Consider the following 11,688-nt stretch of genomic DNA (forward strand, 5'->3'; position numbering starts at 1 on the left):
ACACTTCACCCCCTTCACCAAGCAATGAAGCTATGACGACATTGCTCACAACGAGGAGCTATGGATGGAGCTCTACTCTCTCTCCCTCTCTCTCTCTCCCTCTAGTATGCTACATTACTAGCCCTAAAACCTAAATAAGGAGTCTTCTCTCATGCTCCATGGCCACCATCCTCGCCATCATTCTCTAAGGTATTGATGTGTTGCTAGTAGGATCATACCTACTTGCTGGGTTGATTGTTTTTGACAAGGGATTATGCCATCCTTGGCTTGCTTCTCTATATCCTTGTTATGTATGATCAGATGCCGTTGTATTGTTAAGTTGATGTCTTGTGTATATATATGCTACATAAGGTCCCTAAGCTTCGTTTCTATGTGTTTTGCCATATGTTTTGATGCCATCATAATGCCAGAAGTCTCACTTGCCTATGTGCACTATGTGTGAGGTCCCTAAACCTCTTAATTTAGGGTGGTGCCCCCTTTGTTTTGTTCTTTGCTTGTTTGCATGAGGTGTGGTTTGTGGAGTGTGCACGAGTACAGAGGCCACCCGATTGCACTGCTCTTTTTCCCGCTATCATTTTGGTGCCCCCACTGAGGAGGGCTACACAGACCTTTAGTCCACAAGCAATGAAGATGTGCAATCTACAACATGGACGAATGGCGTGAGGAGTTTGCAAACTGGAGAACAGAAGAGGAGGAGGCTTTAGAGGCCTTAAAAGCTTTCATCGCAAGAAGTAAGTTCTTCTACATGCCTTGTTCGTGATTGTCGGCATTACCAGACCTCTCTTTCCTGAGGAGCCGACTAAGAGGAGGAAGATCACCTCTACACCTAAGTGGCCCAAGGCTGCAGCGCGTGCTCAAGCGTAAGGTAACATTTGGCTTAATCTCATTAATAAGGGATTACATGACCACTACAGGCAAGAAAAAGGCTAGTGAGCAACCAACTTCAACCTCCAACTTGCAACCACAACTCTCACCCCTAAATCCTCCTGAAGCAAAGAGGCGAAGGCTTGCCTACAAGATTACCGCCCGTCTGCGAGTGCTCCCAGTGCACTTTGTGAATCCAAACACCACCAATCCCAAGCCAACCTCCTGTCCGCGTGAAGATCACTTTGGATATTGTCCAAAGTGCTTTGGAGACCGGGTGAAAAGCCTCCCTGCCCTACCTTTGCTGCTAATTTTCAAGAAGTTATCTCAATCTAAGGAAACTATCTTAGTTGATGATGTGCTGCACATTAATGGTGTCACTTTCATTCGTCATGCTGATTATGGTAATAACATCCAATTGTTGCTTGCTAAAAGGCTTAGCATTGTACAAAGTGTTGCCATCACGCCTTACGTCTTCACAGATGTATCAGGAAGAGTCGAAGTGATCCGAGGTGCTGACCTTCTGTGGCTGATCAGGCTCATTGGTCCCAAGGTGGTGCAACTAAGCTAGGCTCTTGTGTGTAAGTATGGATGCCAATAATGAGAATGATGATCCCCGCATGTTTCCTTTCCATTTTGTGCGTCATATCCGTGTGAATATTTGTATTGATAGAAAAATCTTTTATCAGCAAAGAACAGCCCTGTTGTTTGGAGCCGAGAGACTTGGGGAAATCTTGCGCTCTCCTCATCCTGTCATTCTACCCTTACTAGACTATTACCATTCCTTTGATGTGTCGATCTTCATCCTATTTTGAGCTAAGTTGTGCTAAAGTTCCAAATTGTAATTACCATACTCTATTTTTTGGAGCTGTTTGTGTAATTGTTTACTCTCTCACTTATGGCCTTCCCTAATTTTTATGGTAAGCCTGGGGAGGTTGCTCCAGACTTTTTGGATAATTTGGAAATGGCCTTTCTGGTATCGGGAAGGGATGACAAAGCTACTAAGTTAAGGGCCTTTCCTTTGGTCTTGAGGGAAGGTGCAAAATTATGGTATCAAACTTTGGCACCTGAAGAAAGAAGAGACTGGGAGTCCTTAAAGATGGCCTTCATTGAAGAATTTCGCCGCCATGAGCCTCCAGAGGAGATATGGAGACAGCTCTTAGAGCTACGCCAAACATCACCCAATGACTATAGAAGCTATGAAGGAAAGTTTTCCAACCTGTGGGAGAAATGGTGTGCATCACTAGGTGAAGGAGAAAGGGCGCCAGAATGCCTAAAGAAGGACTGTTTCCTGGCAGGGCTTTACCCCATTCTTCGAGCAAAGGTAAAAGGTAAATTCCCAGATACCTTTGATAAAGCTATGACTTATGCAAGGGAGAAGGATAGGAAGTTAAAATTCCAAGCTCAACTACAAGGGGGAATGGAGCCTCCTCCGCTAGCTCAACCTACGGCAAGGGTAGTAGCAGGGACAGGAGCAACAGACCAAGAGTCCTCTCAACAAGAATTACGTCAACAAATCACCAATCAACTAGAGAGCCTGTCCATCAATCTGGTTCAAGGTGTAAGGGCTTCCCAGCCAGGAAATGAACGAAATAGACAAGAAGGACAAAGGCAAGCACGTGAGTACATTTGCTACAACTGTGGAGAGGTAGGTCACGGAATGTATTATTGCCCCCATCCACGACGCTATCAAGGAAATGGTAATCAAAGACGGCCTCCTCGCCAGCAAGTCACTCCTCCTCGAGCTAGGCCACTAAATGGACAAAATGCACACGTGGCTCCACCAATCCAAATATTGAGACCCCCTCCTCCACCACCACAAGCACCAGCAGAGATCCCTCCACTACCATCGGGAGGGGAGGACAGGGCTGTCTCTGTCATAAGTCTTGACAATGGTAAGGATAAAAGGAAAGAAAAAATGGAGGAAGCTGTTGCCATGCCAATAAAGAGAGTTAGGAGACAAAGAACTGATGAAATGGAAGCTTCAGAGCCGGATAAAGGGAATGAGGGTTCCTCCCAAGTGATAGGAGACAAGAAAAGGAAGAGTAGGTCAAGGAGGCACATAGGAGTAGAAGACTTTCCACTTGGGGTAGGATCCATACCTTACGACCTGGTAGCAGATGTGAGTAAGCAAGGACCAAAGATTTCATGGCAGCAACTCCTCCACCTTTCCCCAAAGATGCGTAGAACCTGGTCTAAGATGGTCAGCACCAGGAGGGCTAAGGCAAAGTCAATTGGGTCTATTAGTGCAAGAGGCATGAAGGATATCGTGCCAGTCATTTATGCAGAGATTAAGAGTCAGCGAGTCTCCAATGTGTACGTAGATGGTGGAGCCGAGATTTGTGTTATGACAGAGAAATTAATGCACAGGTTGGGTTTGGAAGTAAACGAGCAAACTTCCTTACAAGCTAAGATGGCAAATAATGTACGGGTGGCTTGTGTGGGAAAGGTTAATGGAGTGAAGGTTTCAGCTTTTGGTGTGGCAATCTCAATTGACGCTTATGTGATCCCAACTAAGGGGGAGGGCTATCCGCTAATCCTTGGAAGACCTTGGCTTATGGCTATGAAAGCTAGGCAAGATTGGGAGATAGGTTCCCTTGAGTTGCGACCAAATCATAAGGTAGGTGGCAAGCAACAAAAAATTGTGTATGACATGAAGCAGGGTAGACAACAAGACCTAGAGATGGAGACTTCTATGGATGAATGGAGGACAAGCAACTGCTCTTCATCTGAGGAGGATGCTAGCTCTTTGGAAGTCATGAATATAATACTGCGAAACCCAGAAGGAGAAGGTGGTCAAGACTCTCTAAACAAGGAAGAAGCCACAGGCTTAGAGGAGATGCTAGCTAAGGACCTACTAGAAGAAGAGAGAGAACCCTATTTGCAGATACTAAAGAAGCATGCTGGCCTCTTTATAACTGATTACGAGCACATTAAAGGAGTGAAGGTAACCCAACACCATATCCAATTAAAGGAAGGTGCCGTCAACCTTGTTGGTGATGAGGTATTTGCACAGGTTGAAGCTCTAGTAGGTCATGTTTCTGAGTATAAAGATATGGTTGTGGAGACGTTTACAGAGGGTTTGGATACAGGTTTGAAAAGTGATCAGGTTCGCTTGGCTATGCAGCAAGTGGAGGCAAATGGCAGGGTCTTGCTATGTTATGTGATGCTATGGATACATGTGTTATTGGAGGTTGCTTTACATATATTTTTGTGTCAATGGAGAGGTTTTTTTGAAGTGGACTATACCATGGAGGGTTCTGTAGCAGATGGTAGGATAGCTGCTTATGATTCAGGTTTCTCAAGTGATGGCAAGTATGCTTATAGTGGACACGAAGGATTATGGATGCAGGGTGACGAAGCTCCGTGCTATAAAGAGCTGGAAGGGTGGCCTGTCTATTGGCCTACAAGTGCAAAGGAAGGCTTGGATATACATGTTTTACAGGTTGATGGCAATGAGCAATGCTTTACTTTTGATCCAGGTGGATTCTACACCATGCGTGGGGGAGCTTTGAGCTTTCCATTTGACCCTGGAGGGTGATGCAGTAGCAGATGCTTTTTTCTCTATCTCTATCCTATCTATATAGCCACTATACTATCATTTTTCTTATGCAGTCTATAGCTCTATGTTATATAATTCTCTCTATACAGTCATCTTTTACCTAAATAATACTATGGTTGAGCATGAATGCTCAACGAGGGGTTGGACAAAAAAAAAAGAAAAAAAAAAGGAAAAAAAGAGAAGAAAAAAAGGAAAAAAGAGAATGCTACCAGTGAAAGTGGATATTGACAATGGATGGGTATGGCTTTCAAGGGTCTAGGAGACCAGTTGTTAGTCATGGATGGATACAATTATTCATCAGAAAGGACTAAACAGGGTGCATCAGCCAAGAAAACAGTAACATGGCAAATTCAATTGGTACCAGGTGGGTAAGTATTCAAGAGAACCCTATTGTAGCACAACCTACAGCTAGAGGCATCAAATACCTCTAGCTTAAGGGGGAGGGCTATATGATGCATGGTTTTTAGGACCCCTTCTGAAGATGCAATAAAGGCACAGTCAGTTGTTGGGGAGATGAGGATACTCTAGTCCAAGGGATCTCGAAAGAGAAGAAAAATCTACTTCACAAGCACCAAAGAGTAAAAAGTGCCATGGACAGAAGATACGTGGGAACGAGCTCTTATGCATGCCTACAACCTATATCTTACAGAATAGCCCATTCTAGGTGTGAATTTCTAGTGAAATTTACACGAGGATGTTCGTGTGGACTCACAGCACAGCATACTCCGTTTTCACTTTTTTATCGACAGTAAATATTTTTTACAACAGTAAATATTTTTTACCTACAGTAAATATTTTTCACCGACATGGTAAATACAAATCACTTTTAACCTACAGTAACTTTTTTTACCCATGGTAAATATTTTTTACTGCACCATAAGTATTTGGTAGGTAACAGTTCACTGTTACTAGAAGCAGTGATTGGGCATCAACAATGCAGTTACAGGAGGAGAAAAGGGAAAAATCTTATGGTAAGTCAACAGGGATAAAGACTTTTGAGTTGAAAAGAGACATGCTGATTTTTTCAAAGAACACATGTCAAAAGAAGCCATGGTTGAGGATTTTTTGAGAATTTGATATTCAGGAGGACCCAGCAGGTCCCCCCTTGACATGTGCAGAACCTCCAGTTTCAACAGCCACCTTACCTGCTCTTAAATGCTGGTCAAGGCCTTATCCCCATGTGTCACAATAAAAAAAATCAGCATTTACCCTCCCCTCTCACATCACTCTAGAGAATATCTTGATGGTGACATATCAGGTGACCTCAATTTGTTGACCACCCTAAGCAAAAAGTAACCCCAATCAGCGGATTTAAGCATGTTTATCCCTAATCCTAAACCCTCTCAAAAACCTATATAAGGAGGCCTTCTCTCACTCAAAACACAACACTTCACCCCCTTCACCAAGCAATGAAGCTATGACGACATTGCTCACAACGAGGAGCTATGGATGGAGCTCTACTCTCTCTCCCTCTCTCTCTCTCCCTCTAGTATGCTACATTACTAGCCCTAAAACCTAAATAAGGAGTCTTCTCTCATGCTCCATGGCCACCATCCTCGCTATCATTCTCTAAGGTATTGATGTGTTGCTAGTAGGATCATACCTACTTGCTGGGTTGATTGTTTTTGACAAGGGATTATGCCATCCTTGGCTTGCTTCTCTATATTCTTGTTATGTATGATCAGATGCCGTTGTATTGTTAAGTTGATGTCTTGTGTATATATATGCTACATAAGGTCCCTAAGCTTCGTTTCTATGTGTTTTGCCATATGTTTTGATGCCATCATAATGCCAGAAGTCTCACTTGCCTATGTGCACTATGTGTGAGGTCCCTAAACCTCTTAATTTAGGGTGGTGCCCCCTTTGTTTTGTTCTTTGCTTGTTTGCATGAGGCGTGGTTTGTGGAGTGTGCACGAGTACAGAGGCCACCCAATTGCACTGCTCTTTTTTCCCGCTATCACATAGTAGGTGTTTGAGCTCTCTGATCATCCGCTTGCAAGTGGATGATCAGAGAGCTCAAACACCTGTTATGCACTAAGCACTTATGGAAAATGATGCTTTGAAATAGTTATTTGAAGTGTACCATTGTCTTGAAAAGAGATTAGTATTGATGGCTATTTTGAAATATTGCAATAAAATTACAAAAAACATAGTAGGTGTAAATTCCCATAATGGAGAGGATTTCTTCAAAGTGTTTTTTGGCATAATGTGGGAGGATGCAAGCATGTGTAAAATTACAAGAGACAAGTTGTACTATCTTAGAAGTTCTAAAATCTCTCCTGAGAGGTATTTTGGATGCATTTATTTGTCTATATCTGGTCTTGTTCAATGCTTTCTTTAAGTTTAAGTTCGTATGCATTGTAGGAAGAAAATATTGTTGCAACTCATGAGTCTCATAAAGTCCAAAGATCCCCGATGTCCTCATTTCAAGATTATAAGGCATTTTGGACTTACATGAAAAAAGAGACATATTGGGCTCATATGCACTCTGAGGCCTCTCTTTTGGATTTCAGACTTACATGAAGAAAGAGACATATTGGGCTCATATGCACTCTGAGGCCTCTCTTTTGGATTTCAAACTTATATGAAGAAAGAGACATATTGGGCTCATATGCACTCTGAGGCCTCTCTTTTAATCCAAAAGATACAAGTTGAAGGGTCACAATTACCGGATTCATTTGATGAATTCTTATTTATCTGATGAATTCTTCAAGATAAGCTTTAAGAGTCATGTTGTTCACGTATACATAAGTGAAATATAAGTTAGAATTTATGAATATGTTTACATGTAGAGTAATTGTGAGGTAATGGTATGCAGGCTTTTGTGTATCTTATGGATGGGGTGAAGTCTTCGGATGTTGTAGAGAAGATGCCTGAGCTTGTGTTTTCAACGGAACGGTTAGTGTATAGGTTTGACTCTAAGATTACTTCTTTGTTGATGGTGATTATTGTATTGTGATATGGATGCATGAGAAGTACTTCATTCTATACCTTAAACTCCTCGTGGAAGCTTGAAAGGGGATGGTTTGTTTATTTTGTGTCATGGAGTTACCAAAATAAAAGAGAATATATTAAAAAATTGGTGTTTTGAATCTTTTTAATATTGCTTTGCTTTAAATTCCATGTGGAAGCCCAAGATAGGGTGGCTTTAATGGTTATTTTTTGAAAAATGACCTCTAAAACAAAGCAGTTTTGCTGAAAATTTTGTGGCTCCTTGCTACTTTTCTTCTCAACACTTCTAGTTTCTTTTGTTTTTTGATAATTGTTGCAGTTGGATTTTGCAATGTGTTGAAGAGGGAAGATTGGGTGAGATTCCAGAATTGACAAGAGAGTGGGTTTACGTCGATGATGAGTGTATTATGTATTCTCTCTCACTGCTTGAGAAAAATTTGACACCATGGGAAACACGGTTATGTCCTTGGTGGCTAGAATATCCAATTGGTGTAATCCCAAAGCAAGAGAAGGATCTTCATGAGAGTAAGTTTTAAAAACATGTGAAAGATTAATTCATGAATGTATAAAAGAATTTTGAAGCCAAGCATATGATGATAGAAACAATGATGCTTGTAGGATTCAAGCCAGAGATCCATACTTACTACATCCTCTTCTATGGAGCATCAAGGAAGCGAAGGAAGTGCAGACATTGAAGCTAGTAAGGATGCCACAAAAGCTGCCAAGGTACTCAGTCCAATGTGGGGACTACTCAAACAACCACTGGGGCTACTTCTGGTGTTGGCATTCGGGACAAGAAAGGTAAAAGGCTTATGGAACCTCCTAGCACCTCAAGCAATCCAAAGCGGATGAATGCGGTTGAGGTCTCTTTAGCGCCTACTACCTCCTTTGTTGTAGAGTCCTCTCCAGGTCGAGAGAGTTGAGAGAGACGACTTATGACTCATTCCGTTGGTAAGTTGTCTCAAATGAATTTGAATTTAAAGTTTCTTGCATGTAAAGATTGTTAGAAAGTCACTACTATAAATAATGCTTGCAGGATTCTACTACCAGACTTTCGTTGATGCTCTACTTGTTCATGTGACCCAAATTGATAGATTTGCTCTAATCAATATATGACTATAAGATGTTTTTTATATAGCATCAACAAGTTTTTTTCCACTCAAAAGATGCATCTTTATAGCAAAGATGGAGTGCCATGTCGAGAGGTAGCTCGACTGATATTTGCAGATTTTCCTACGGGTTTATTGGTAGACGTCCTTGGTCCTATCCCTTGAGGCAAGTTAAATTTTGTTATTTTAAAGGGTAACAAGAAAGTAACCTGTCCTATTGACATTTTAATTTTGTAGAGGACATGACTATTCCCAAGTGGAATGCATTCTCGTCGGGTTTGGTAAGGGGTTGCATGGATCTTGCTTGTGAGTATTTGGCTGATGATGGATTCTTGGTCACCATCTGCTTAGCTGAGCACATGTGGGAGTTCCTTGTAGATGCATCGAGAGTGGGGGTGTGCTTCATCGTACTTGGATGCTTACACTCCAAGGCATATCGACATCCTGTCACTAGAGAGGCAGTAAGGCCACTGATATTTTAGTGAATCTTGTTTTCATGTATTCTATGGAAAGCTTCTTAATCTGGTAATATCATATTTATAATTTGTGTACTCAAATAGGTGCTTGATCTTACAATGTGTCTTTGGCATCATGTCGGTCAAGCTGTGATGAGCTATGACAGAGAGAGTGGGGAGAAGATTTTGGAGAGGTTGTTTACAGCATACCGTAGCTATGTATTAGATGATTGTGTTTTTCCCACATAAGTTGATGGTGAAATTGTTAGAGGTGGTGCGTAGAGAAGTAGTGTTTTCTTTCGGTAAGTCACTTATCTTGCATGATAACGATTTGAATGGTCCTTGCATTAATTAAGTTTGACACATTGTTTCCACCACTTGCAAGAGTAATGGTGTTTATTTCTATGTTGGTGACATGGTCAAGTGGTTGTTGACAACGTTCACAGAGCGTTGCGACTATGTCTTGGATGTGTTTGTAGGGTGTGGTGGTTTGGGAAAGGCGAGTGCAGAAGACCCGAGACATTGCATGTGCTTAGAGCTAGATGATGTACTTTATGAGCTGTGTCTTTCTCCCATAGTGTGTGGACCCGTGCCAAGCTAAGAGGAAGGAGATTGTTGTGAGAAGATCCATACATTTGATTTTGTTACCGCTATGATCTATGGATTATGTACTTCTTTGTTACATTTTTTGGGGTGGTAACAATGTGTGACTACATGATTGATGTCACTATGTATGACATGTCTCTATGTTGGTTTGAGAAAGATTTAAGACCACCTTGTGAGACTACTTGCCATACTTTCAATTACTTTTTAAAGAGCATACTTTTTCTCTAGGTGGTAGCTAACAAAGGTTTTATTTGAAGGGCTTTTTGTTAGTCTTTTTATTTTTTTGAACGTCCTTAATCTCTTGCAGAGGCCTTTCTGATAAAGGTGGAGAGGTACTTTTTAGAAATTTTAAGCTAAAATGAAGGAAACTTTGATAAATTATTTTTTTTTGTACTTAAAAATTTGGTTTTGGATTCATATTGTTTACTTTTGGCCTATAGTTTGTGCGCAAGTTTTGTCTTCGACAAGCCCATTTATGCCATGTTGCATTGCAAAGGAACGGAAAAATAGTACAAACTTATTTGAAGGGGTTTTTGTTAGTCTTTTCATTTTTTTGAACGTCCTTAATCTCTTGCAGAGGCCTTTGTAATAAAGGTGGAGAGGTACTTTTTCAAATTTTTAAGCTAAAATGAAGGAAACTTTGACAAATTTTTTGTACTTGGAAATTTGGTTTTGGATTCATATTGTTTACTTTTGGCTTATAGTTTGTGCGTAAGTCTTGTCTTTGACAAGCTCATTTAGGCCATGTTGCATTGCAAAGGAGCGAAAATATAGTACAAACTTATTTAAAGGGTTTTTTGTTAGTCTTTTCATTTTTTTGAACGTCTTTAATCTCTTGCAGAGGCCTTTGTGAGATGGAGAGATACTTTTTGAAATTTTTAAGCTAAAATGGAAGACACTCTGGCAAAAGTTTTTGGTTATTTGTACTTGAAAGTTTAGTTTTAAATTCATATTTGTCTACTCTTAGCCTGTAGCTGTGTGAAAATTTTGTCTTAAACAAATTTTGTCTTGGACAAGCTCATTTAGGCTATGTTGCATTGTAAACAGACAAAAAAATGTACTAATTGCAAAAGCATGAAACAAGAAGCTCGCAAAAAATAAATCCCCCCGGTAGAATATCTTCCTATCAATGTATACGTTTACATGCATGTGTTGCAAGAAACGAAAAGAAAAGACTTTTGGCCTATTGTTGTTATTCATGTTGTGTGTAGGGAAAGGCTTTGACCACTAGAGTTGCATACCTTAAGTGTTGACAAGGTGACACCTTCACCACAGGCCTCTACCTCTTGTTGAAGTCCACATGATCCTCCATATTGGGTTCAAAATAGAATGGGAGAGAAGAGTCTACCTCAATCGGCTTTCCATTTTGCATGTGACAACGATGCTTGGGTGGTTATACTTGACTTGAACTCTTTAGGCCTAGAGAGAGTGTAGGCCCACTTGCTTCCACCAAATGCTTTAGGCTTTGTGCCTTGGACTTTGTGGTTGATGTAATTGACGACTCTTCTCTGACCGTTGGAGAGAAAACACATGGTGCTACACAAAATCTGACTGATGTGGTTCTTAAAAGAAAAACTCACCGTTCTTTCTTCACCTCCTCTATCGGTACTCATTGACAGAATGCGTTGGTTGAAAACAATGATGACATTTCATAGCCCTCCCGCTTGATGCTCTTGATTTGCGATTAGAACAAGCAATGCGAGATGGGGAGCTTACCTCTTGGATATCAACGACACTACAACCTGGTAGTAGCACTTTGATGAAGGCCTTGAGTGCTTCTACAGTCTCCTCTTCTTCAGTCCTCCAATTTGAAAAATCTTGTAGCCACTCGTACATGATTGATGGCATGCATGGCTACTCTTTGTTGACTAAAGTTCTTTGTAAAGCCCTCCTCAGTGGGGGCACCAAATGAGAGGTGGAAGTGCAAAACAGACTCAATGGCCTCTACACCAAGACTATGCACGATGGACTCATCATGGGTACACAATAGGGACACCACTTAGCAAGATATGCGGCTAAGACGCATACATATACACAATAAAACATGCCATGGAAAAATGGTTGGAAAACAAGATGAGAGGACAAGTGAGTGAGTGAGAATGGGCTTGTTGCTCGTGCATATAATAAGGAAGATAATGAG

Source organism: Adiantum capillus-veneris, chromosome 6, assembly GCF_014529385.1.
Source record: "Adiantum capillus-veneris isolate H3 chromosome 6, ASM1452938v2, whole genome shotgun sequence".
Classification (NCBI taxonomy): Eukaryota; Viridiplantae; Streptophyta; class Polypodiopsida; order Polypodiales; family Pteridaceae; genus Adiantum; species Adiantum capillus-veneris.